Source organism: Heliconius melpomene, chromosome 17 (genome assembly GCF_056956725.1).
Source record: "Heliconius melpomene rosina isolate 202511_hmr_F chromosome 17, ASM5695672v1, whole genome shotgun sequence".
Taxonomy (NCBI): Eukaryota; Metazoa; Arthropoda; class Insecta; order Lepidoptera; family Nymphalidae; genus Heliconius; species Heliconius melpomene.
In genome coordinates, this window is record NC_140405.1 from 9,608,566 (window position 1) to 9,633,964 (window position 25,399).

Here is a 25,399-nt window from a genome sequence, read left to right on the forward strand (position 1 = left end):
TATAGGGTATATTTATAGTTTTCTTTAATACGTAATAAAAAAGCAATAAATTCCATTTATTTATGTATGTACTTTGTATGTAAGTGTACTAGTGAGATCTCCAACAAAAAAAATAGCCTCTCTAATAATTAATGTCGTTAAAATTATGTGCGTACAAGTATGTAGGTTACTCTACCGACGTGAGAGAGTACTTCGAGCTGATCGTTTGATAGATAGATTCTGTCATATCGAAACCAGAGGTGTGCGTGTGCGCATTTCACAAGCAACGAGCTACATTACTTCATATACACGTATGTAGTTAGTACTGACAAAGAAATCAGAACAAGTTAATCTTAGTTTGTGTAATAAATTGATTATAACGCAATTATTTAATTCGTGTCCCACTTTTGATATTTTTTTTTTTTTTTTTTATAGTAAACTAGCGGACGCGCGCAGCTTCGCTTGCGTATTTAGGAGTGAATTCTAATAACCCATGAAACATGTGTTCAATGAAATATTTTTAAGAGTCTAAATTTCAAATTTTATAAAAATCGGTGGCGATTTAAAGATTTTTCCATACAAACTTTCAACCCCTTATTTGCACCCTTAGGGGGTGAATTCTAGAAAACCATGAAACACATGTTCAATTAAATATTTTTAAGATTCTAAATATCAAATTTTATAAAATTCGGTGGCGATTTAAGAATTTTTCTATACAAACTTTCAACCCCTTTGCACCCTTAGAGGGAGAATTCTAGAAAACGATGAAACACGTGTTCAATTAAATACTTTTAAAAATCTAAATTTTAAATTTTATAAAAATCGGTGCCGATTTAAATTTTTTTCCATACAAACTTTGAACCCCTATTTCACCCCTTTAGAGTTAAAATTTTTCAAAATCCCTTCTTAGTGGATGTCCAGATTGCGAAAGTAAACATCTGTTTAAATTTCACGTTTCTACCATCAGCAGTTACGGCTGTGCGTGCGTCTTACCTCAGTCAGTGAGAAGAAGTCCTTTTATATATATAGATTTGTATTTAAAAATGACACAGTTTGAAAATTAAAAATGTTTATTGTAACAGCATATTAATTTTAAAATACCTACATATATATTTTGTGTAAGTCTTATAGTAATGCCATCATATTTGCTATATTCTCATAGTAAATATTATATAGATAAGTTATCTTTCTAGTGAAAGTAACATAAATCATTCATCGAAAAATGTAGTGTCATGCGTGACTCGAATTGACAGCTTGTAGGTACTGGAATTGAATATGCCATAAAAGCCGTTAACTGTTAGCTGTTATTCTTTTTCGTAAATTTTACTAATAGATTATATTGTTTTTAACTTTTATGGTTTGAAAATAATATATAAAACATAGGTAGGTATATTGGGTTACAATTTAAAAGAGCATTTAATAAATTGTTGCCATCGTGATGCAGTGGGACAGTGGTTATGGGTTCGATTTTTACTCACAAGAATATTTTTTTCTTATTTCATGGCTCATAATTTATTTATAAACTAGCGACCCTCTTGCGGCTTCGCCCGCTTTAACTACTGAATTATTCATGTAATGTATGTTTGCGTATTTAGGAGTGAATTCTAATAACCCATGAAACATGTGTTCAATGAAATATTTTTAAGAGTCTAAATTTCAAATTTTATAAAAATCGGTGGCGATTTAAAGATTTTTCCATACAAACTTTCAACCCCTTATTTGCACCCTTAGGGGGTGAATTCTAGAAAACCATGAAACACATGTTCAATTAAATATTTTTAAGATTCTAAATATCAAATTTTATAAAATTCGGTGGCGATTTAAGAATTTTTCTATACAAACTTTCAACCCCTTTGCACCCTTAGAGGGAGAATTCTAGAAAACGATGAAACACGTGTTCAATTAAATACTTTTAAAAATCTAAATTTTAAATTTTATAAAAATCGGTGCCGATTTAAATTTTTTTCCATACAAACTTTGAACCCCTATTTCACCCCTTTAGAGTTAAAATTTTTCAAAATCCCTTCTTAGTGGATGTCCAGATTGCGAAAGTAAACATCTGTTTAAATTTCACGTTTCTACCATCAGCAGTTACGGCTGTGCGTGCGTCTTACCTCAGTCAGTGAGAAGAAGTCCTTTTATATATATAGATTTGTATTTAAAAATGACACAGTTTGAAAATTAAAAATGTTTATTGTAACAGCATATTAATTTTAAAATACCTACATATATATTTTGTGTAAGTCTTATAGTAATGCCATCATATTTGCTATATTCTCATAGTAAATATTATATAGATAAGTTATCTTTCTAGTGAAAGTAACATAAATCATTCATCGAAAAATGTAGTGTCATGCGTGACTCGAATTGACAGCTTGTAGGTACTGGAATTGAATATGCCATAAAAGCCGTTAACTGTTAGCTGTTATTCTTTTTCGTAAATTTTACTAATAGATTATATTGTTTTTAACTTTTATGGTTTGAAAATAATATATAAAACATAGGTAGGTATATTGGGTTACAATTTAAAAGAGCATTTAATAAATTGTTGCCATCGTGATGCAGTGGGACAGTGGTTATGGGTTCGATTTTTACTCACAAGAATATTTTTTTCTTATTTCATGGCTCATAATTTATTTATAAACTAGCGACCCTCTTGCGGCTTCGCCCGCTTTAACTACTGAATTATTCATGTAATGTATGTTTGCAAAGCACTTAAGATAATGTGAAAATTAATTAAACCCTAATGCCACCCGCATTTTCGTAGTTTCAATAAGGATTTTCCAATTATTTTACACAGCAAGGATTTATTAGTAGGTACCGTCATTTTAAATCTGTGCTACTAATCTTTTCAAGTACTTATTAAAATATATTTAGATGACTATTTTTAGATAGTTAAATGACTATTTTTAAACGGAAGAAATTATAAATAAAAACCTACCTACTAATAACTACTACAAAAAATGTGAAACCAAATATATCGCGCTTAAATAATACATTCAACTCCAATTATCCAATACGTGCAAACGCATCTAACTAAATCTTCGTTGCTATAGAGGCAGCTGGGTTTTTTTTTTTCGAGCTTGTGGTTAATGCTGAAGGGGTTATTCTGTCCCTGATGAAAAGCAAGCACGCTGGCTGCCTGTGAGGAAAATTAAATAGAATGCATGGGCCGGGAATCGAACCCGGGCCGCCCGCGTGTCAGGCGAGCATTCTACCACTGAACCACCGATGCGTGTAAGGCAAGCGGGCACGGCGGACGCATGGCGAGTGGCGAGCCGTTTCGCAGCAAGGATTTTTTTGATATTGTAACAACTTCTAAAGTACTTATTAATATGAAAAACAGTAAAAGACAGTTTTGGTCTACATCAAATGGCCAACGTAACTAATGTACTTATTTATATGCTGAGAGTAAGGGATAAGTGAAACTTGAGTAACATACAGCTGATGTGTCAACGGCGGGATGTGTCAACAATTAAATGCGTTTTTCTGTAAAACTATTGGCAATTTCGAAATATTGTAAAAAGCAAATTTTATCTTCATTTAACTTAGAAAATTAATAAAGTATTTTAAAGGATAAGGATTAATACCTTTATGGAAAAATATCCCTCACAATAAAAAATATATTGAAATTATTATCTTCAGACAGAAAAATGATCACTACACGTTATTCTTAAAAGATACGAATATGCTCTCGCGGACTTTTTTGTAGATCTTATTAAGAGGAACAATACTCCACATTTTTTTCATGTAGTACTTACCATTAGAGCAGCGCATGCGCGAAAGTGTCTCAACGGGTAGGACTTTATACACATTTATCGTATTTATGTTAATTTACATAAGAATGTACAAATAATAAACTATATATAAACCTTCTACGAAAAACACTCGACTTAATGGTGAAGACCGCATCAAAATCCGTTGGGTGGTTTAGAAGAAGAAGAGTTAGAAACAACAGACAGACACGAAAAGCGACTTTGTTTTATAAGATATAGGATATTTATTTATAATCAGACTAATCTGCCTCTTGTAGGATCTCCTATCGTCCTAGCAGTCAGAAATTCTTGCAGACCTGTTATGATTTGTTTTTGTTTTTAAAATATTATAATCTCCTAAGTTCTATATTTTTCACCCAAACAGATATCTAATTTACCGAAAACGTGTGAAAACAATTAAAATGTTTTAATTGTACACTTAATTCTAACAATATTAATTTAAAGTTACCGTAGAATTAATTATGCAAAGGAAGCAAAGGTAAGAGGACGAGAAATTGCGACTTTCGAACTGTTAGGTACAGCTTACTAAAAGTTTGTTTTATTTAAATGTTTTGTTGATATTATAATTAATCTCTGTCCTTTACAAAAGTAAGGTAGGTACTTAAAAGCTTAAACTTTATTACAAGTAAGTCGGTTGTTGCAGGAATTTCAATAGTTGCAGAATTAAACATATATGTATTATTTTTTTTCATCTTCACGCTGTATCCCGCATATAAGAGGGTAGGCAGAGGAAACCGTCTCCGTTTCCCCTTTTTTCCGCTGAATTTTAGAGGTAATGCGTGTTGAGTGGCGTAACACAATGCCGAGCATTTATCTTGATACCAGAGCGAATTGAAGCCACAATCTTCGCGTTTACAATCACACGCATGTGCCTCTGCGCCACCACGACCTCAATAATTTGTTATTAACGTAATATCATTGTTTCCGTTAACCGGTACATACAGGTTATCGTTGTTTTAGAGAGACCATTCTCTGACCGATATTTTCAACCAATTATCATCAAGGGACTGCTAGTTTACATCAGGGCGCGGTGCTTCAACGAGATAATAAGCCGACATTTCAAAGTTGACTCTTTGATTGCAAAGCCCGCGAATGCATATACATACTTCGAGATGTATTCGCTCGCTCGTTAATTAGGCCATTCTTTAAAATCTTGTACTCACTTGCGTTCCACCAGAATTCGTTTTTGACGAAGCATAATTACATGGCAGTCAGCCAAAAACTGTCCTAGTTTTTGCTTGTTCAATTTACAACGTAATCATTTTTTTGTAATTAATTTTTCGTTTACATTGAAAAAAATTATGTATTTGAGGCCAGTCGTGGCGCAGAATTCGCCGGAAATTGGAGAATGGAGTGTCTTAGCACTAGGTTCCCTCTGTCTACCCAGTTGAGTGCGGGATACAGCGTGAAGATGATAAAAAAAATGTATTAAAATATTAAAACGACACAATTGATTGTACTTAGGTATATATAATTAGGCTGGCGCCATGTAACATTATAATGTCACATATTTGTATTATTTTTATATTTTATATCTTTTGCAAATGGCGAAGGAAGTACATTAAACTAGAAAGACTGGTTGCTGAGGAAACGTAAAGATGAGATAAGAAGTAACTTAATGATTGACATGACCAGTTGTTATCAAGCACAAGGCCTATAACTAGTCCATTAAAGGAATTTGCAAGCAAGTTAGCCCATCAACTATTTTAATTAAATTATCTACATATAGAAACATCACAAAAAATAAAAGTCTCTATTGTTTTTATTAAATCTTTGACATTGCATTGAGATTGTTATGGTACTCTTCCTTATAAGGCAATATAAATTAATGTTTTTGTTAGATATCGATAGATCGCATGCTGAACAACCATTAAAGGCTCTGTTCGAATCTTACAAATGAACGAAGAATTAAGAGGCAATCTATTTGATAATTTATCCCATTATCAATTAATAAACTGGTAAGCATAATTAAAATTATATATGAAACATTTAGTATAGCAGGGCGAACCTAGTGTTAAAGACACTCCCACCTCCCCCCTTTTCCCAATTTCCGCCGAGTGTTTCGAGGCATTGTGTTTTTAAGTGACGGAATCCGAGCTTTTGCATGAAATTCCAGATTTCGCCTCGCCCATTTCGATTCGCCCAGAGCGAAGAAATTAAAATATTAATAAGTAATAAGTTATTTCGAAGAGAGTCGAATCCAAAACAGTCGCGTTACACCCTTGTGCCTCTGCGCCACGATGGCCACTAATCACAAAAAGTCTTATTAAAAAACTCCTTTTCGATTGCATAATCAATGAAATCTGATATGAAGAGTTGGATATCAACGAAAATCTTTATCTTGGTTCAAAGCTAGCGCACTCAGTTACAGTTACGAGGCAGATACTCTAGTATTACAGTCATATCTGGACATAACAAAAGGCATTTCTCTGCAAATAATAACGGGATGATCGCAAGATTCAATTTTATTGCTTCAAATTCCTTGTGTTCGACCACGTGTTCAGGAATTTTGATAAATGAGTTTCTACCATTCAATTTTTTTTTTAAAGCGAAATGTTCTGCAAAAAGTGGGGAACGGAGTCTTAACACTAGGTTCCCTCTGCCTACCCTTCTATATACGAGATACAACGTGAGGCTAATGATGATGTAAATTATGTTTTCATTTCTAAATGTAATATAATAATAGCCATTAAAAGTAAAATTTCCTAAGAAAATCGAGGGTAGACTAAATTAAAAAAAAAAAGTTTTATGTATCTTGCTCTATTATAACTTATCGCTTAATAAGCTAATAGATATATGTATAAATAGTACTCGACGTCATACCCATATAGAAAATGTCAAGGAAACCAGCTTAGAGGCTCTACTTACGTACATATGCTTGAGTGACAGTAATTTTAAATATTACAAAACTCGATTAAGAATATATCATATTTTATTTGATGTTCAAAATAGAATTGACTATAGCAGTACATATTAGCTTGTTAGTTTTAGTAAATAGAGTAAGAACAGTAAAATATATTTGAAGACACTTTAAAATTGTTAGTTTTAGTAGGTGCTAATTAACCCACTTCCATGACGATTTAATATACCTACGATAAAGATTTAGTATGTGTTTTCTCATAAATCATGATTTAGTATTTCCTTCACGCCGCGCCGTCGTGTTACAGTTAAGATGAGCCTGGGTTTATATCATTCTTGGGGCTTATATTTATATTCATCTCTTTGAGGTTCCCGTCAAAGCGCAGCAATCGTGGATTCGATTCCTTCTCGGGGGAAAGATATATTTTTATTTTCGCGCGTCGTTAAGTTAAAGTCACTAAGCAGTAAGCACGCAATGTCTCGAAAGTTGGCCGAAAAATGGGGAACAAAATGTCTTAATGTTCCACTAAATCTGGTTAAATAAAAAAAAACAGCTTCACGTTGGATCCCGCACATAACAGGGACGGCAGAGGCAAACTAGTGTTAAGATACTCCATTCCCTACTTTCCGCCGAATTCTGGAAGCATTACGCGTTGAGTGGCGGATCTCAACGGCGCGCTTAGCCTCGACACCAGAGGGAAGAAATGGAAATATAAATTAAAATATTTTTTTCATTTCCTCGAGTGGGGATCGAACCCACAATTAGTCGCGTTAACTGACCTGGTTAAATAAATAATAAACCAATATAAATATATAATTTCAATTTTATTAATTTAGATATTGCATGCTACAAACGGCTGTATACATAATATATAAAGCTCACACCGTAGTAAAGCTTCAAGACCCGAGAGACAGCGATCGATCGCTGCGAGTGAAGTGTAAACAAATTTCTCTCGCAAGGAAATGGAAATGTGAATTGATCGTTCTATTACGAGTTTTTACACTCAGGAAATGTTATATCAACAATGTGATGAAAATGTGGAATGTCCTGGACGAAAGTTTTATTTTTAAGTTTTTTTTAATAAGTAAGTTTCGTCACTCAACACGGAATATCACGGACACTGGACGGTGCTAGAGCTCCTATCTCCCACTCTGCTAAAAACATGCATATTGCATATATTTATTTTATATGTTTATATAAAATAATGTTATTCGAACACCATATGCAACAAAGTATTTATATAACACATGTAAATACCTAAGATACCGGGAGATGGTAACTATAAGCTGATGACTAAAAATATGAATATTAAATCTATTCCACCGTATCGTATAAATGTAACATTCTACAATGAAAATCTGTGGTTCAAATTTATTAATGTATTATTTTATTTTTAATAATATCGTCCTATTTTAACTTTAATAAAATATACTTTATTAACAATACAAAATGTTGTTACAACGTAAGTGTTTATATCACGGCGTTTACTCATCCACTCTCCAAGTTTTTGGAATTTTCTGTAATTGTAATTACACGGCTCTCGCGGCGGAATCGATTTTCGGGAAACTAATTACCTTTGAAGTTTCAATGGTTACGTTCGCGTCAAAGACATATTTTGCATGAGGTGATTGTTTCACGGAAAAAGGGTTTACACCTAAAGGGATGGTATAAATATTTATAATGTATTCATATATTTATATACCTATAGATTGTTTTCTTTCATAGAGGGAGCGTAGTGTTAAGACACTCAACTCCTCACTGGCTTATAGATATAAGTAATAGCCTATAGATATGATGCAATTTACAATACAATACAATTAAAAAATATTATTTTAACCTTCAATTTATGAAGGTTCTGGCATGCAAATGTATACCCAATTTTTTTACCTATCCATAGAGTGGGAGTAGGTATAAATTGATACATTAAATTGAACTTCTACTAATAATTCCTAACTTCTACTAATAATTACTTCTACTTCTAATAATAATTTGTTTAAATGACAAAAAATAAATTGTATTATCTACCAAATAAACAAAGTAGTATGAAAACCAAATACAGAATCAATGGTATTGAAACGTGTACCAACTATAACATTATGGTTTTTACCATTACAGTCCAAGGTTTGAAATATGATTAAAACCAAAAAAAGCTTCAATATGAAAAGATACCTAAATAACAATGACCCGTTACACATAACCCACTTTTTAATTTTAAACCAAGTAGCAAAAAGGTCTTAGATCATATTACAAAGGAGATATCGGCTAGCATTGAGCAAACACCGTGGGCGTCTTGCGAAACTACTGGTTTTTCATTATGCCTTTTGGAACTGATATATTTATTGGTCCGCCTTTAGGACAGCGGCGCTTTTGATTATTATTAGCTTACTTCTAAAGATAATGGGATAATAAGTATGTATAGTTATTGTTTCGCAGTATTTAAATTGTGTCATAAATTGTTAGAAATTATAAAATAGGGAGCAATTCTAAAAGATATTGGCATTAAAGTGTAGATATGAGGTGTGTTGGTATCTATTTTACATTCTGGTAATAAAACACAGTTAACTTCAAATTTTCAAAGAAAAGAAAACACGATTTTCAAATAGCAAAATGATATTAATTATACAAAAATTGCCCTACTAATTTACCCTACGTATACGTGTTTACATAAATCTATAACAAAGGATAAAAATCTTTTTTATATGTTTGTCCCTTAAAATGAAAATGTACCACCTAAGCTAAATCAAGGCAATTAAAGTAAATGAAAAACTCATCTCAAAACCTTTTACGTTTAGAATTTTACTTTAAAAATTAAAATGCTATTTGTACATTTATAATCTTTGTTTTAAGGTTGAGTGCGACCCTTTCGAGTACGTACGCAGAACTAATGTGGGTCGGGACAATGGAAATTGCTGAATGAGTTTCATACCATATGCATTCAAAAAGAACTCATATGAGCTTGAATATAACATCAAAAGAAATGTTTAATTCAATTTTTTATAATAATTAGCATATAGATATTATAGGAATAGATAGATATATAAATTGCTGATTTTTTTTCAAAGTTATCATTGTATTTACATGACTGACAAGGACGTGGAAATTTTATTTTTCTCCTGGGGGACTCAACGCCTCATTAATAAGACACTTTGAGGCGTGAGTCCCCCATTCTATTCAATATCTCAAAAACTGTGAATACTGTAAACAGATTTCATTTAATTAATTGTTTTTAGGCAGTAAACTATTCGTCGTCTTGAAATCATGATGTTTGATACTGTGTAGTATTTGAAAGTTGTCCAGTTTTTGTACATTGACCTTAAATTTTAATTTAGAAATCAACTAAACAATAATATAGATATTCAATATACAAACACGTAAACCATGTTTCTAAATAGATAATAAAAAAGGTTGGCACAAAAAATATTTCAATTATATTAGAATATTTGAAGTAATACATTTTTGATGTGTACAAATTGTCTATTTCTTATTCAATTCCCAATATCAACCAAAAACACTAGCAACAAGTAGAAGTACAGTAAAAGTGTCAAAATGAACTGTTTGAGAGCTCTTAAAGTTTGCCATGGAATGGTTATCCCGAGGGCACCTAAACCCGAGATGGACAGGCGGTATACAGTAAGTAATAAACGAATAATCAACCCCCAGGGATCTCGATCAGAACGAGAGTTTCCCTATGCCCATAGCACCGCACAAATAAAGCGCAAATTGCGAAATTACCCACAAACAGTTGTTGCTTCCGAAAATGGATTTCTAAGTGGCGCGAATGGGCGGTACATAAAATTTAAGCTGCTATATTTTATACGCCCGAATGAATGCTTCTATAAAACTTATCTTTTAAATTTGGACTTTCTTCTATAGTTATTGAATTATCTGTTTGGTATAAGTTTTATATAGGTAGCATATATTGAATGTGGCACTCTCGAAATTAATTATAGTATAGATATTTTAAGTAATGCAATAAGGAATTACAATCGATTCTATCTTCATACGGCAACTTTTGCAGCTTATAGATATATTGGTTGAGTAGTAATTTATAGGTGTCGAGGTGCCGGAATACGCGTATTTTGGAACGTGATAGGTAGTTTCAATAAATATTTATGTTTTTAATTGTAATAGTTAAAAGAACTTTAAAATATAAATAAAAGTAGCTCTTACAAAGTATACTGATTTCTAAAACCATTAAACAATTTAAAAATTAACTAATGTAGAGGTATACGAGTACATTTTCTTTAATAAAACATACGTATATGAAGAAATAAAAATGTTGTTTTTCTTCACAATTACTTTACACCTTGTAAGAAGACATGGCACCCTCTTACAAGTCCAGGATTCTAATTTAGCCGCTTCTAGCGTATTGTTCAAGGTGTCACGCATGTCAGACACGTGTCAGAAGGATGTACTTAAAAGGTCACCCAGGCCGCACGAGCTTTTGTCATTTAATAATGGACTAAATTCACTTTGGTTCATTCTAAATATAAATCTGATGTGAGGAAGTAAAGGATAGAGGTCAACATTTTAATGTTAAAAAATATGTGTGATTTAATAATTTTATTGTTATTATACAATATTTAAAAATGTCAATTAAAAAGAATATATTCTCGTCTCCGTAGAAATTTTGAGGAATCTCTATCTTAGGCTTATTTATAAATCACTCTCAAGAACTGAGATCGTTCTTGAGATTGTTTTCGTTCATAAATTATTGTTGTTGTTGTTCTTTAATTATGGCGATCCGATTCATAAATTATACATATATCTTTCTTATGAATGAAAACGGCATTTCAAGACCGATCTTAGATTTGTGAGCGATTTATATTTCACCTTTCTAAGCACAAATAAACATTTTAAAGAAATAATTTATTAATACATTTAAACAGAAAATTTAAATTTTATTATGCTTTAAATAATGTAAAATTGAATGCCAATAACGTCTCGCCCTACAACTTCTGACCATGTCGCGTCGCATCGACTCGCGCGTAAGATTAACGATGCACATTACGCATGCTTTGCCATACATGAATACGAATGTTGCACTCGATATATTGCCTGTGAGCTAATGTGCTAGAGAATGTTGTAAATAAATATGATTTCCTGTTACTATTGGGAAATTACTATAGAGTTTATCAGAAACAGATAGGTATAATAAAATTATAGTTGGAACTAGTAAATTGAACTTACTTTTAAAATTATTTTTAGAAAATCTCTTAATTCAATTATTTTGACATACATTCTGTATTTTGCAGTTCATATCTCACGCATTTCTCTGCTCTTTGCATTTCAAGACCAAATCGGAAAGACAAATATGTAATGAAAGTACATGTTCTAAGTGGCATTTAACTCGCAAAGATGGTGTCTATATAGTTAACTAGTGGACCCGGACGCGGCTACGCCTGCTTAAACTATTAGAATATTTTCGCGTCAGTCATACTCGTACTATGCCGCCCGAAGGCTAGGTCATTTCGAATCAGTGACATCTCCTTAATTATTTATTAGAATGCTATACAGTAAACTATAATTTCAATCTAGATAAAATGTTAAGAGTGACTATTATATTTATTTCCATACGGATGAATGTCAAAATGTCGCGGTGGCGGTCGTGTAGTGACGACGGTTGTTATTAAAATAGCAAAATAAATTGCATGTCAAATTAGAAATAAGTATTTTAATATATTAGTATATATGTGTAATGTAATGTTATATATATAGCCTATAGCACTTCTGAAGAATGCAGCTTTCATACAAAACAAAAACAAAGTAAATAGGATCAGTAGATCCAGAGATCTTAGCGTTCAAACAAACAAACAAACTCTTCCGCTTTATTATATTAGTATAGATATAGATATAATATAAAAAAGAGATATTAAATAATAAATCACAATTACATGGTCACCATACCTTCAGAAGACATCAAAACGCAAATATATTTACTATGCTTCCTAGTACTGCATTGCATAATACTGTAGGTACAACGGGTACCCAGTACACACATAATCTCAAAATCGCCACCAGGGGATTTGCCGCATAGAAAGTTATCTGAGATCTTGACAGTATGACTTCTTCCCCACAAACGTTTCTATGTAACAAAGAGGAACTATTGCATACAAGAAAATAAGGAGGTATGATATTGCGTCTGCTTTTATTTGTTTGCTAATGTGTTGCTAGTTGTTTAAATTGGAAGCAAATAACTTATTTTGTTTAGTATGAACAATGCTTATTTCATTTTCTGATTTATTTATATTGTTTCTGTAGGTCGGTACTTACACAAAAATATGAGAAACGAAGAAATATAGAAAATTTAAACTTATGGTGAAATTTTTACAGTAACTCTAAAAAAAGGTTTCAAATATTTTATAACACAAAATGAATAATCGTCACGAACATTAATTTACTGCTTTTTCTTATAAAAACCCAGACCCCCAAGGACTTTATCGATCACAATACATTATTATAACAATGATTACTTTCCGACGTCTAGGTATCCATCATTCGAGAAGGATGACAAAAGCCTTCGGGAAATTGAAGTGCCAATTGTTGACAAAAGTATTAGAAATAACTCAATAATAAACTAATGTTATTTCACGTTATTCTCACATAAGTCATCAGGTGTGAAGTATCTGACAGTATAGTTTAGGGATTGATTTTCTATATGAAAGTTCGTAACTATTGAACAAAACAATTCAGTACAAGAAGAGAGAAAGAGGAAAAGGAGTAGAGGCACTCCGATCTCTACTTTCCGTCCGAATTCGAGTAATTGCATGTTAACTAACTTTCAAAATACTTTCATTAAAACAAAAATTATAAGGTAACACTATGTAGAAAAGGTTCCCAATAGGAACCTAACCTTACCACAAGATGAGATACGAATTTCGTATATGTAATCTTTAGTTATGTTATCAGACATTAATTAATTGCACTTTCACTTATATTCACCCAACAACATGTAAGATACGAGTACCTTAAAGCGGAATTAGATAGCTTGAATCTGCGCGTTCAAACGTTAAGAGAAGGTCACGATCAAATTGATTTATTAGTTGAATAACGTTATAAGCCTAAATTGCTATGCACTTAGGTCGAATAGCTTATGTCTAGTATCCACTACGATTACTCCTTTGAATATGCAGATTTATACATGTAGATATAACAGTAAATTGTTTTTATAAAATACGATATCTACATATTATATTTTATTTAAGAGAGCGCGTGAATAAAATTCTCACAAAAATTCTCATAGGACAATATCCTAGAAAAATAAACACTTCTGACAGTAGACCCATGCAATGTAAACAATGAAACAGTATTTTTTGCTATAAAAATATAAATTGATAAAAAAATTGTAATAATTAAACTACAAAATATGTAGAGGTAATTAAATTCGGCGGAAAATAGAAAACGGAAGTGTCTTATCACTAGATTCCCAGGTTGCCTTTGCCTACCCTGCCACGTGTGGGAGACAGCGTAAAGCTATCAGTATTGATAACGTAAAAAAAATATTCAATATAAAAAATATTGTATGTAAGTAGATTAAAAAAAATGATTATTATTTAAACTATGTCATCTAGTGTCATAAAGTGTAAAAAATATATAACAAATACAAACAACAAAACATAAAAGCGGAGAAAGGAGAGTTCTTCTTTATGTAAAAATATAAAACTTTTATTGTAGAGAATTTTATTGACTGTATAGTTTTGTTTGCTGAACAATTGCTGAAAAAGCTAATTCGAGGTATTTGGAATTGTTAGCACTAACAGCTAACTCCAGAGCGGTCGTGATGTGTCCTACCATTAGTGTGATTTGTAGGAGCTACAACGAGCAACGAGCTGCAGATGTACACAGTGCCAGTGGCTAACAATAATTGAAGTTTTAAAAATAACTAAACTAGAACAAAGATTTTGGAGAGATTTTGGTTGTTAGGCATGAAATATTCAAAATTTTATACATAATCCTATTATACTTAAATGTTCCTCTTCGTTTATTTAAGTAAATCTGTATAATATACAAAAAAATATGACAAAATTTCTTTATATTCTTATTCTTATAACCAGACATCTCTTATATAAAAAAACTGCTTCAGCGGTCAATATTGATTGTTTTAGCCAGAGGAGTTTCTCATTTATATCGTTACAGTAGCGAGCGGCAGTCCACGGACACCACCAATTATTCCATTAGCTTTCATTAACTGCACAAAATTTTTACTACTGTCCATTAAATGTACTAAAAGAATGAAGGAGCTGGAATGCACACTGTAATAGAATTGGTATTTCTATAGATACATATTGTTTGGCTTGATATATTGGCTCTATGCAATTTCTGCACATCATCTGTGTGATTTTTGAAAGGCCTTTTGGAGCCTGCAAACCGAACCTAAATTAGACCAAAGTAGATTTTCCAGCACTTTCATAAAACTAAGAACAGTATAAAAACACTAAGCACAAAAAGACAAACAAAAAGAGCTAAGGAGAGTTCGTACCCATATGACTATAGAATAAAAAAATGATATAGGTACTATTTTTAGTATCCACTAACGATATTTGATAAGATCACAAAGAAATACAATATCTGTAGCGCGATCTGCACCCACTGTTATTGTTTCCAAAAGTAATAAGCTACCTCCCAAATACTTTTCCCATATAAAGAAATTGGAACATTTCTTGTACGAGTATACAGTTCTTTGCCAGAATTACTACGGAGTTGTATAAAATACGGTCATTTTGGTCGAGTTCCAAACGATGCTAGCTAGCATTTTTAGAATAAAGGATATTTACTGAATAAATTAATTATTATGATTCTTTTTTTTATAAATGTCTTCTTCAGCTCGCTTATTTGTTTCACGGCTGACTTTTCATGTTTTAATAATATTTGTTTAGTTAATGCAAGTAGAATTTTATGATCTTTGAATAAAAAATAATTATTTAGTCAGATTAATCGATAATGAGTTATATTCATTAGCGTGTCTACGGATATTTTCTGGAGGGGGCCTAGACTTTAGCTTTGAACTTTGAGATATGTTCGTGTAAATATTATTTCTTCTGGGATGGGCACCAGGTTATTCTGGGGTGGGTACGACCCACCTAGTTCCCCTCCCCAGATTAATATTAAGGAAATAAATAATAATGGAATTATAGTTCATTTTAGATATTTCAGGTATATAGGAGGTATTTCTTTATAATATAAGAATATTTTTTAAAATGAATGGTGTAGTGTTGATACACATACTCGTAATAATATTTGCCTACAAATGGTAAGTAATATATAACCCACACTATTCAGTACAGATATTTTTCCTTTAAACTAAATTTAAATAACACTGACAATTTATTGTAAACGTCTCTTTCAGACATTAGCAAAGACTAGGTTTCGTAGGTAGCTCGCCCACTGTCGAATCCGGTTAGCTAGAATGCAGTTCACATGACAACCAAATCGTATTAGTACTTAATACGGTTAATACAGTTTTAACAACCGGTACGGTGCCGGTGCCGGTGCCTAGGAGTCGCCAGTAATGGCACTGTCAGCATATAGATTTATGTATTTAGTGGCTCGTTAAAATAAGCTTTTGGAGCCTGCAAACCGAACCTAAATTAGACCAAAGTAGATTTTCCAGCACTTTCATAAAACTAAGAACAGTATAAAAACACTAAGCACAAAAAGACAAACAAAAAGAGCTAAGGAGAGTTCGTACCCATATGACTATAGAATAAAAAAATGATATAGGTACTATTTTTAGTATCCACTAACGATATTTGATAAGATCACAAAGAAATACAATATCTGTAGCGCGATCTGCACCCACTGTTATTGTTTCCAAAAGTAATAAGCTACCTCCCAAATACTTTTCCCATATAAAGAAATTGGAACATTTCTTGTACGAGTATACAGTTCTTTGCCAGAATTACTACGGAGTTGTATAAAATACGGTCATTTTGGTCGAGTTCCAAACGATGCTAGCTAGCATTTTTAGAATAAAGGATATTTACTGAATAAATTAATTATTATGATTCTTTTTTTTATAAATGTCTTCTTCAGCTCGCTTATTTGTTTCACGGCTGACTTTTCATGTTTTAATAATATTTGTTTAGTTAATGCAAGTAGAATTTTATGATCTTTGAATAAAAAATAATTATTTAGTCAGATTAATCGATAATGAGTTATATTCATTAGCGTGTCTACAGATATTTTCTGGAGGGGGCCTAGACTTTAGCTTTGAACTTTGAGATATGTTCGTGTAAATATTATTTCTTCTGGGATGGGCACCAGGTTATTCTGGGGTGGGTACGACCCACCTAGTTCCCCTCCCCAGATTAATATTAAGGAAATAAATAATAATGGAATTATAGTTCATTTTAGATATTTCAGGTCTATAGGAGGTATTTCTTTATAATATAAGAATATTTTTTAAAATGAATGGTGTAGTGTTGATACACATACTCGTAATAATATTTGCCTACAAATGGTAAGTAATATATAACCCACACTATTCAGTACAGATATTTTTCCTTTAAACTAAATTTAAATAACACTGACAATTTATTGTAAACGTCTCTTTCAGACATTAGCAAAGACTAGGTTTCGTAGGTAGCTCGCCCACTGTCGAATCCGGTTAGCTAGAATGCAGTTCACATGACAACCAAATCGTATTAGTACTTAATACGGTTAATACAGTTTTAACAACCGGTACGGTGCCGGTGCCGGTGCCTAGGAGTCGCCAGTAATGGCACTGTCAGCATATAGATTTATGTATTTAGTGGCTCGTTAAAATAAGAACGGTGCGAGCTCTTTATTCGGCAGTGCCTTATACTAGTTGTAAATCAAAAGTAATTGGTTTTCTTTGAATTCATATGTTCTCTATTCTATCTAAATGGATATATGCTTAAGGAAATCCTTGCTTAGAAACGTATACTCGTATGTTATATCTAATTATGTTCACTCTTAGATATATAGTTGGGTGTGGCGGTGTGTAAAAATTGGTAATCCCTATGGAGATACTAACAACAAAAAAGAAAATGTAACAAGTATAAGGATTTCGACGTATAAGAAAGAATTGCTTAATTGGCTGAAGAACGTGAATTGTTTCCAAGAGCAGCGGGTTCAAATCCACAATATTTTTATGGTTTTTGAAATATTTTCAATTCTTAAACGCATTAACGATTTAAATTTTAAACTTTCGTTAAAATAGATTTTAAATGTATACATTGTTGAAATAGTTAAAGTTATTGCATATAAGTATGTTATTATGTGGTTAGAATTTATCCCCACAGAATTGTGCCGCACGAATAGTCGAACTAACAAAACATTTTCAATTAGGAAGCACCTAAGGCGAGCACACATTGTATTCAAAAATGAAATATTAAAGCGACGCTTATACCCCCCCTCCTCTTCTCTACTTCTACCACACCTGACCCATTTACCTAAAAAGTATTTTTTATTATAAAAGTACAGAGTTTCTGCAGTTTTTTTATTAAATTTAAGAGTCTTGAAATTATTATAGAGTAGGAAAATATATTTATTTATATTTCACTTCTTTTTTTCTCTATATCCAAAGAATATGGTTTAGTAAAATGTTTAAAAATGATTTATATATAAATAGAGGTCTTTCACATAGTAAGGTGCACAGAAGTTAGTGTCGATACACTCCGTTCTCAGCTTAATTCTTAAAACTAATATAACATTATTTAAATCATGTAATACATACAACATTTTACTCTTTATGTGCCAAAATTATACACTACCAAGTCCACATCCTCAATAAATAACGAACACTACTAATGAATTAATATGAGAAGTTCAAAAAGAACAAATAATCCTAACCTTAGTGAAGCTAGTTAAATAGGAGCGTGGACATGAGAGTCAAAGCGTGGGGCACCGTCACCCCACGGAAGGATGTCCTGATGAGTTTATCCCCCGCTCTCCCATCCCACTGAACGATGTCTGTTATATTGCACGTGACAAATAATGTATGATTTACGCTTGTGTCCCGTACTATTTGTTTTAGCTATATTGTTATAAGATGTTAAAGAAAAAAAATTCATATAAGAGGTCAGTCGTGGCGTTGGAGTACAAGCGTGCGACTCGATACGGAACAGGTTCGATTCCCAAAATGAAATACCTATTTAATATTTTCATTTCTTCGCTCTGGTAATGAGGCAAGACGCGGTGTTAAGTTTAGCCATTCAACACGCATTGCCTTCAGAATCCGCCGGAAACTGGAGAACGGAAGTGTCTTATAGGTAACGGAGTGTCCTAACACTAGGTTCCCAGGTTACCTCTGCTAACCTCGGTATGTGGCAGTTACAGCATGAAGCTAAAGAAAAGAAATTGTAAAAATGTTGATTGGTTTAAAATAGTTCTTAGAATATTACAAAACGATTACTATGTCACCTTTTAGTTTTTGGCTTGAACTGGTCATCACGTTGCTGTCTTGAGAAAGATAAAAAAGTAACATCTCTTATAAATAAAGATAGTTAAACATAAATCATACCAACGTAACATAAGTACCAAATACGAGTAACTAGTTCTCATTCAAATTCCTTACGAAATATGTAAGGTAAAAACATATTAATGTAATTTCGTCTAACGATTGCAATGAATAAAAGCAAGTTTACACAACTTCTCGTATGCTCAGTCGGTCAATACGCGTTTATTACCCTACTGACCGATCTCGACGTGTCGACTCGATAATTGCAGCGTGTCATTTTGATCGAATCACGGACATTGCTACTTTCAAGTGACACGTAGTACCGAAGTGGTCTAATAGTTTACAATTATTAAAATACAGCAAAAGTTACATAAATTGAGTAGAGTATTAGCAATTATTACTATAAAATGAAATATATTACAAGTAACCTGGGAACGTGTTAACACACTCCATTCTCCATCAAAACACTCCACCCCATTTTCCGCTGATTTCTTGCGGCATTTTGTGTTGAGTGGCGGAGCTCGACGCCCTTGATCTTTGATTTTAGATCTCCTTCTTCTTCCTCCTGGCATTAATCCCGGCTATTGCCAGGGTTTGCCTTCCTACTCAACCTACTCCACTTTGCACGGTCTTTTGCGATGATGATTTTAGATCTAAATCCTTACAAAATTTCTTAACATATAAAATAAATAATTTCTTACCCAATAAGCTAATTTTGTCCATATTATGAGAATGTTTGTGCAGATATTAAAGTGAACCATGGGAAATTATATGTCTACATGTCATTAAAATAAGTACTATGGCCTAGATAGGTAGTTCATGTGACCCTAATATTGTCTTTACTCATAGCCATAGGTTACCAAGGTTTTTTCAAATTATAAAGAAATGCTTATAACAGCAAGTAGTGCTTACTAGGGTAATGGGCAAGTTAATGACCTAAGCTTTAATGGAAAATACCTAACTTCTCATATAAATTGTTATTTAAAGGTTTTTTAGCTTCATATTTTTTATGTCAATATATTTTATTCTCTACTTTCTCTCTCGTTTTTTCATCTCTCGACTCTCGACGAGTGATGGAAGTCAAGGCTGCGTTTGTACCACCAGAGACAATCAAAGGCAATAAAATCCAATGCAATAAATATCTATCTGTTTAATTCTCAAGCTAAAAGATTAAAACTGGATTTTGATTTGTATTGTTTTATTTTAAATGTCGATCTGGTCGCATTATTACAAAATGTATTTTGCATGCCTGATTTACAGGTTTACACCGTGTGAACGGAACTGTCGTAATATTGATTTACAAATATTCGTTATTCGAACGCCGTTACCCCAGGTGTTTTAAGCTGGTTTTATTTATTGTATAGACAATTTATTCTAATTTTAGTTATCACAAAATTAGCTATAGTTGCAATATAATTGAGGCAAAGGTATGTAATGTAAAAATGTACTAATATTAACTATACAACTACAAACACTACAAAATATAATTAACTATTTATAATACTTTACAATGATCGTTCAAGTTATTGTAGCACAAACATATAAATTATAGTTATATAGCATTTATATCTATGAGTAATAATAAATTTAGTTTTTTGTAAATGTAACTCTTATAAGAAAAGCGTTAATATGCATTTCTTAAGTAAATTTTATTAAAATTATTTTAAACATTCCTATTTACTTGTTCGAGTAGTCTTTTTTTTAACTTCATACCATATCAGGTATACCTACCATCGAGTGAACCTAAGCAACCTGAACCTAGCATCGAGACACTCCATTATGTTGGGCGGCGGAACTCAACGCTGCGTGTTATTCTACTTATCAAAACTGGGAAATGTAAATAGCATTAATCGAGGGGGGGTCGAGTCCACGACGACGGTCTCAACCAACTCTTATGTATATTATAATAAATATTACCAATTTATGGTTTCCCTAACAGATAAATTGTTAACTGGTACCCTGCTTTCATTCCCTTTCTCTTAACAACAATGGTGTATGTTAATGTATCATTTGCATTTGCAAACTATAAAAATAATATTTTTTTATAAACGGTATTTATTTAAAAATGGGTATATTAAACATAATTTTTATTTAAAAATTCAAAAATATTTCAATTCAAAAATATTCAAAATAACTCCTTTGTTTTATTGTAAATATAAAAATTCTGTATTCAGGAAATACGTTTTTACAATTATAAACACATTTAAAAATGTAATTTTAAATAAAATCCTCATCATCATGATTGATGTAAAGTTAAGACGAAGCGTCTTTATAAGTTTACAAGGTTATAATAAAAAACTTAATTGTAGCGGAATTAATAACATTGCTAAGTACCTACAAAACAATTTATTATGAACGTAAGTAGGTACATGTTATTTTTATATAGTTTCACACTTTATCTGCTATATGACAGAGAATCAAATAGAATACAGTGTTAAAACACTCTATTCTCAATTTGTCTCCGGATTGTTGGAAATTAGCGCCGCACCAAAACGCAGAAATGAAAATAAATTCATGCCCTCGACTGAAGATAGAATTCATGACATCTATCGCATTTACAGGCAAATGCTTCATCACGAAGACCTTAATATTTTTCTTAGCTTTAACCTGTATACCTCATGTAGCAGGGTGCCCCGAGGGAACCTGGAAAACTAGAGTTAAATATTCAGTAACCTAATAGGAACGGAAGTGTTCTAATGGACAATCGGTTCCCTACTTTCCGGCGAATACTCGAGATGCTTTTTTTTCATACTATACTCAATTTCTGTTGGATAAATACATCTCACTCATCTCCTGTAAACTCATATTTAGCGCTGCTAACATTATTTTATTCTACTATAAAGTCTACTTATATGTATATAACTTACCAATATATATATATATATATTAACCTATATTTAAGGCTCACATAAAGTTAATAAGGTAATTATAGATAACTGGATCGAGGCGTACTTCACAGGAATCTAGCTCGCTAGGTCTAGCATAATTCAATGACCTATTACGCCAGTTGTATCATCGTACCCGACCACTTTCACCTTCCTTTTGAGGTTTGCCTTCGAAATATTAATATTAGATGATTTCTTTATTGAGAAGGTACTCGTAGAAAGTTTACTTAAATGTTATTATATGTTTTGTTATAATAGCTATAATATTTAATTAAATTAGAGATTTTAACGTGTTTCAAACACTATACGTTGTTTTATGGTTTTATCTGCATTGACTAAACGGTTAAAAAAGTTAAAATTAGATTTCAACAAATGAGTGAAGTTTACGCACTCCAATCGGGCGAAAATGCAGAACAAATAGATGGACTGTTATTAGAAGTAAGATTTTTACACGGCCATTTATATTTAACAGGATAATATATTTTTAAATCAAACAAGACCTAATCCGCATATTTATTGTACCGTTGAAAGTTAGAAAAGGTCGGCTTACTTACCGGCTATCAATTTAATAGACGCCAATATTCAACACTTAGTTTGTTCGACTTAAGCTGTATCTCCGAAACTAGTTGATAATGGACCAATGACAATAAATGGTATATAATCGCTATGTATTCATCCTTTTTATATACACTAGTAGTAATATTTTATTTTGTGATTTCACATTATAATGAATTATGGAATTTTAAGTTTTGGTTTTATTTAACGCATGAATCTATATATATAAAATCGAAAGGTCACTCACTCATCACGAAATCTCAAAAACTACATGTGCTAGGAATCTGAAATTTTGCATACGAGTTATTTATAGGACGCAGGTCCTCGCTAAGACGGGAATTCGTAATATTCGACTTCTAAGGGGTTGTTTTTGGGGTTGAAAGTTTGTATGAAACTTCGTTACTACAAATGCTAGGAGTCTCAAATTTTGCATGGACGTCGCTTATAGGACGTAGGTACTCATAGAGACAGAAATTATTAATAACGTAGTTCACGCAGGCGAAGCCGCGTGCGGGCCGCTAGTTATTCATATAGCAATGTCTTTTTAAATATATATCTAGTATAACATAGTTGAAAATTTAAAAGGTTATTCTAAAAGGCTATAGTTTTATTCCAAATATGAATATTCAATAACTGAAACATGAAATTGAATATAATTTGGAGTTCTACACTGTAACACCGCTCTAGTACTAGGCACCCAGTTTACACTATCCATTGCAAACAGCGAACCTCACGTACTGAAAATAAAGAACGACCAAGTTTTCGTTCCCCTGTGTTCCATTAGTACAGGTGCAAAATTATGTTAGCAGTCATCTAAATTTTCATTTGCCTTTCATACGTTGTATGGAAACATAAACTTGTTTCTTAGTTTTTGGTTAACGTTTTTTGTCTTATTTCTATTCTTAGTTCAATAATAAAGTTTTTAATTCATACTATTTTAAGATAAAACATTATTTTAATTTATTTTTATTTCGAGATTTGTTAATCTTAATTTTGTTTTTTCTGCTTTGGTATTGTTATCACAAATAGATTCTCTAAGTCTAATCTCGTCTCGTCTCTCGTCAAATTGTTCTTGTTTAAATTATTATTATATAGTAGAAACTATACAATTAAAAATTATAACTTCGATTAAAATTAATTTTTATAGGATTTTGAATATTATAATTTTAATTAATGTGTTAATGGCATTCAATATATGGACATTGTTTATTTTTTTAATTGTTTCAATTTTTTTTCTATATAAATATTCCTTCTGCCTATCCCGTTTTATGCGGGATACAGCGTGAAGCTCCATATATTAATAAAATATTTTTCTCCAATAAATTTCAAACTCTGGACCATCATGTTCAGTTAGCCTGGTATCATTATCATTCCACGTGGGCGTCAGTAATCACAATACAATAGATATACGATAAATGTTTTAATAAATCAATTGTTTATCAACTCATATATGTCTATCGTTTTAAAAGATTATTATTATACAACATTGCTTTATATGGAGTAGTCGGGCAATCATTTGCAGGTGTCTATATTGAAGATCATATCTGTCTTTTTCTTATTTATTTCTTGTACCGACCAGTCTTTGCAGTTTCTTTTGCCATTTTAATTGTATATTTATTATATTGTTTTTTGGATAAACACTTAAATATAATTTACAATTCAAATTTCGCAACATTTTAAAGTTAAAAATGTAATTATTATGTTATCTGCTATTGAAACGCAGGTATTATTTAGCCACAGCACCTAATAAATAGTCCAATGAACCTTGTAAATGCTATTTAATCATTACATATGTACGTAATATTTATATAAAAAAGAAGTCAATGCTGAATAATTAAAGTTGAATTGATAATTAATTTAAAAAAAATACAAAATTCGCGACGAAAAACAATTAAGGCCAAGTACGAAATGATAGGAAATGAGAAATTTGTACTTATACCTACTCGTATAGCAATTGGCGCTGTAAACAACTGATTACAACTCGATAAATGTACTTGATACATATCGATAAAAATTACTCGATTATTTATTGATAGAGACATCTTTGATAATTTATAAGATTATGATTTATTTTTAAATACTTGGATATTACATAACTACTTTGAGAAATTTTATTTTAAAAAAAATATTATTTTTATTTTACTGAACTGCCTGTAGCTGTTTTTCCGAACACCTCTAAAATATATATTTATTGAATATAATACTTTGGCTCGTAAGCCCAAGATCTTATAGAGATTCAGGGGTAACAGTTTCAAGAAAGTTAAAATTGCGACACACGACACGAATTTTATATTAAAGTATTAGATGAAAATAATTCTTAAAATAATTGTTTTATATTAAATTTTTATTTCTTCATATACCAAGTATAGTTTAATCCTTATAGAAGAAACACAGTTACTTATCTTTTGATAAATAGGTCTCGTGAGGGCAGCCCGAAGTTGCCAAAGAAATATTCCATTCCGATCACGGACTCTAAGAAACTCGATAAGTTAGATATAAAGTATAAACTATCTACAACTGTTATATTGTGAGGTCATTATTAATGAAAATATTTAATTTAGTAGCCTTTTAATAATGTTTGGTGTGTTGGAAAAATATTAATTGTTGAATGATATTACTTGTTTAGAGGACAAGGTAATTTATTTAATTACAGTGTAGTAGGTATATGAGATTAACATTTTAAACCTGATGTGTTTACAATAGCAGTCATGAATGACTTGCAAACCTGCTTCTGTTAAGGATAATACAATATATAATTATTATATAAAATATGATTTTTTTTTCCATAATAATAAAATTATAGATGTTCAATATTATAATAGAATATATTAGTTTAGTAGTTCAAGGAGCTACTAATGATTATAGTACATAGAATTAGGAAAAGCAATACTATAAGAGAAAAGTAAATTATAGGCAACTTACA

General features: G+C 31.6%; 1 protein-coding gene and 1 non-coding gene across 11 annotated transcripts in view; both read right to left on the reverse strand.

The window, feature by feature from the left end:
- Prosap (SH3 and multiple ankyrin repeat domains prosap) overlaps positions 1 to 25,399 on the reverse strand; it is a 145,022-nt gene that overhangs the window by 23,039 nt on the left and 96,584 nt on the right. The window lies entirely within an intron of this gene.
- On the reverse strand, positions 3,144 to 3,214 carry TRNAV-GAC (transfer RNA valine (anticodon GAC)). Its single transcript has one exon. It is a non-coding gene; the product is annotated as a tRNA-Val (tRNA).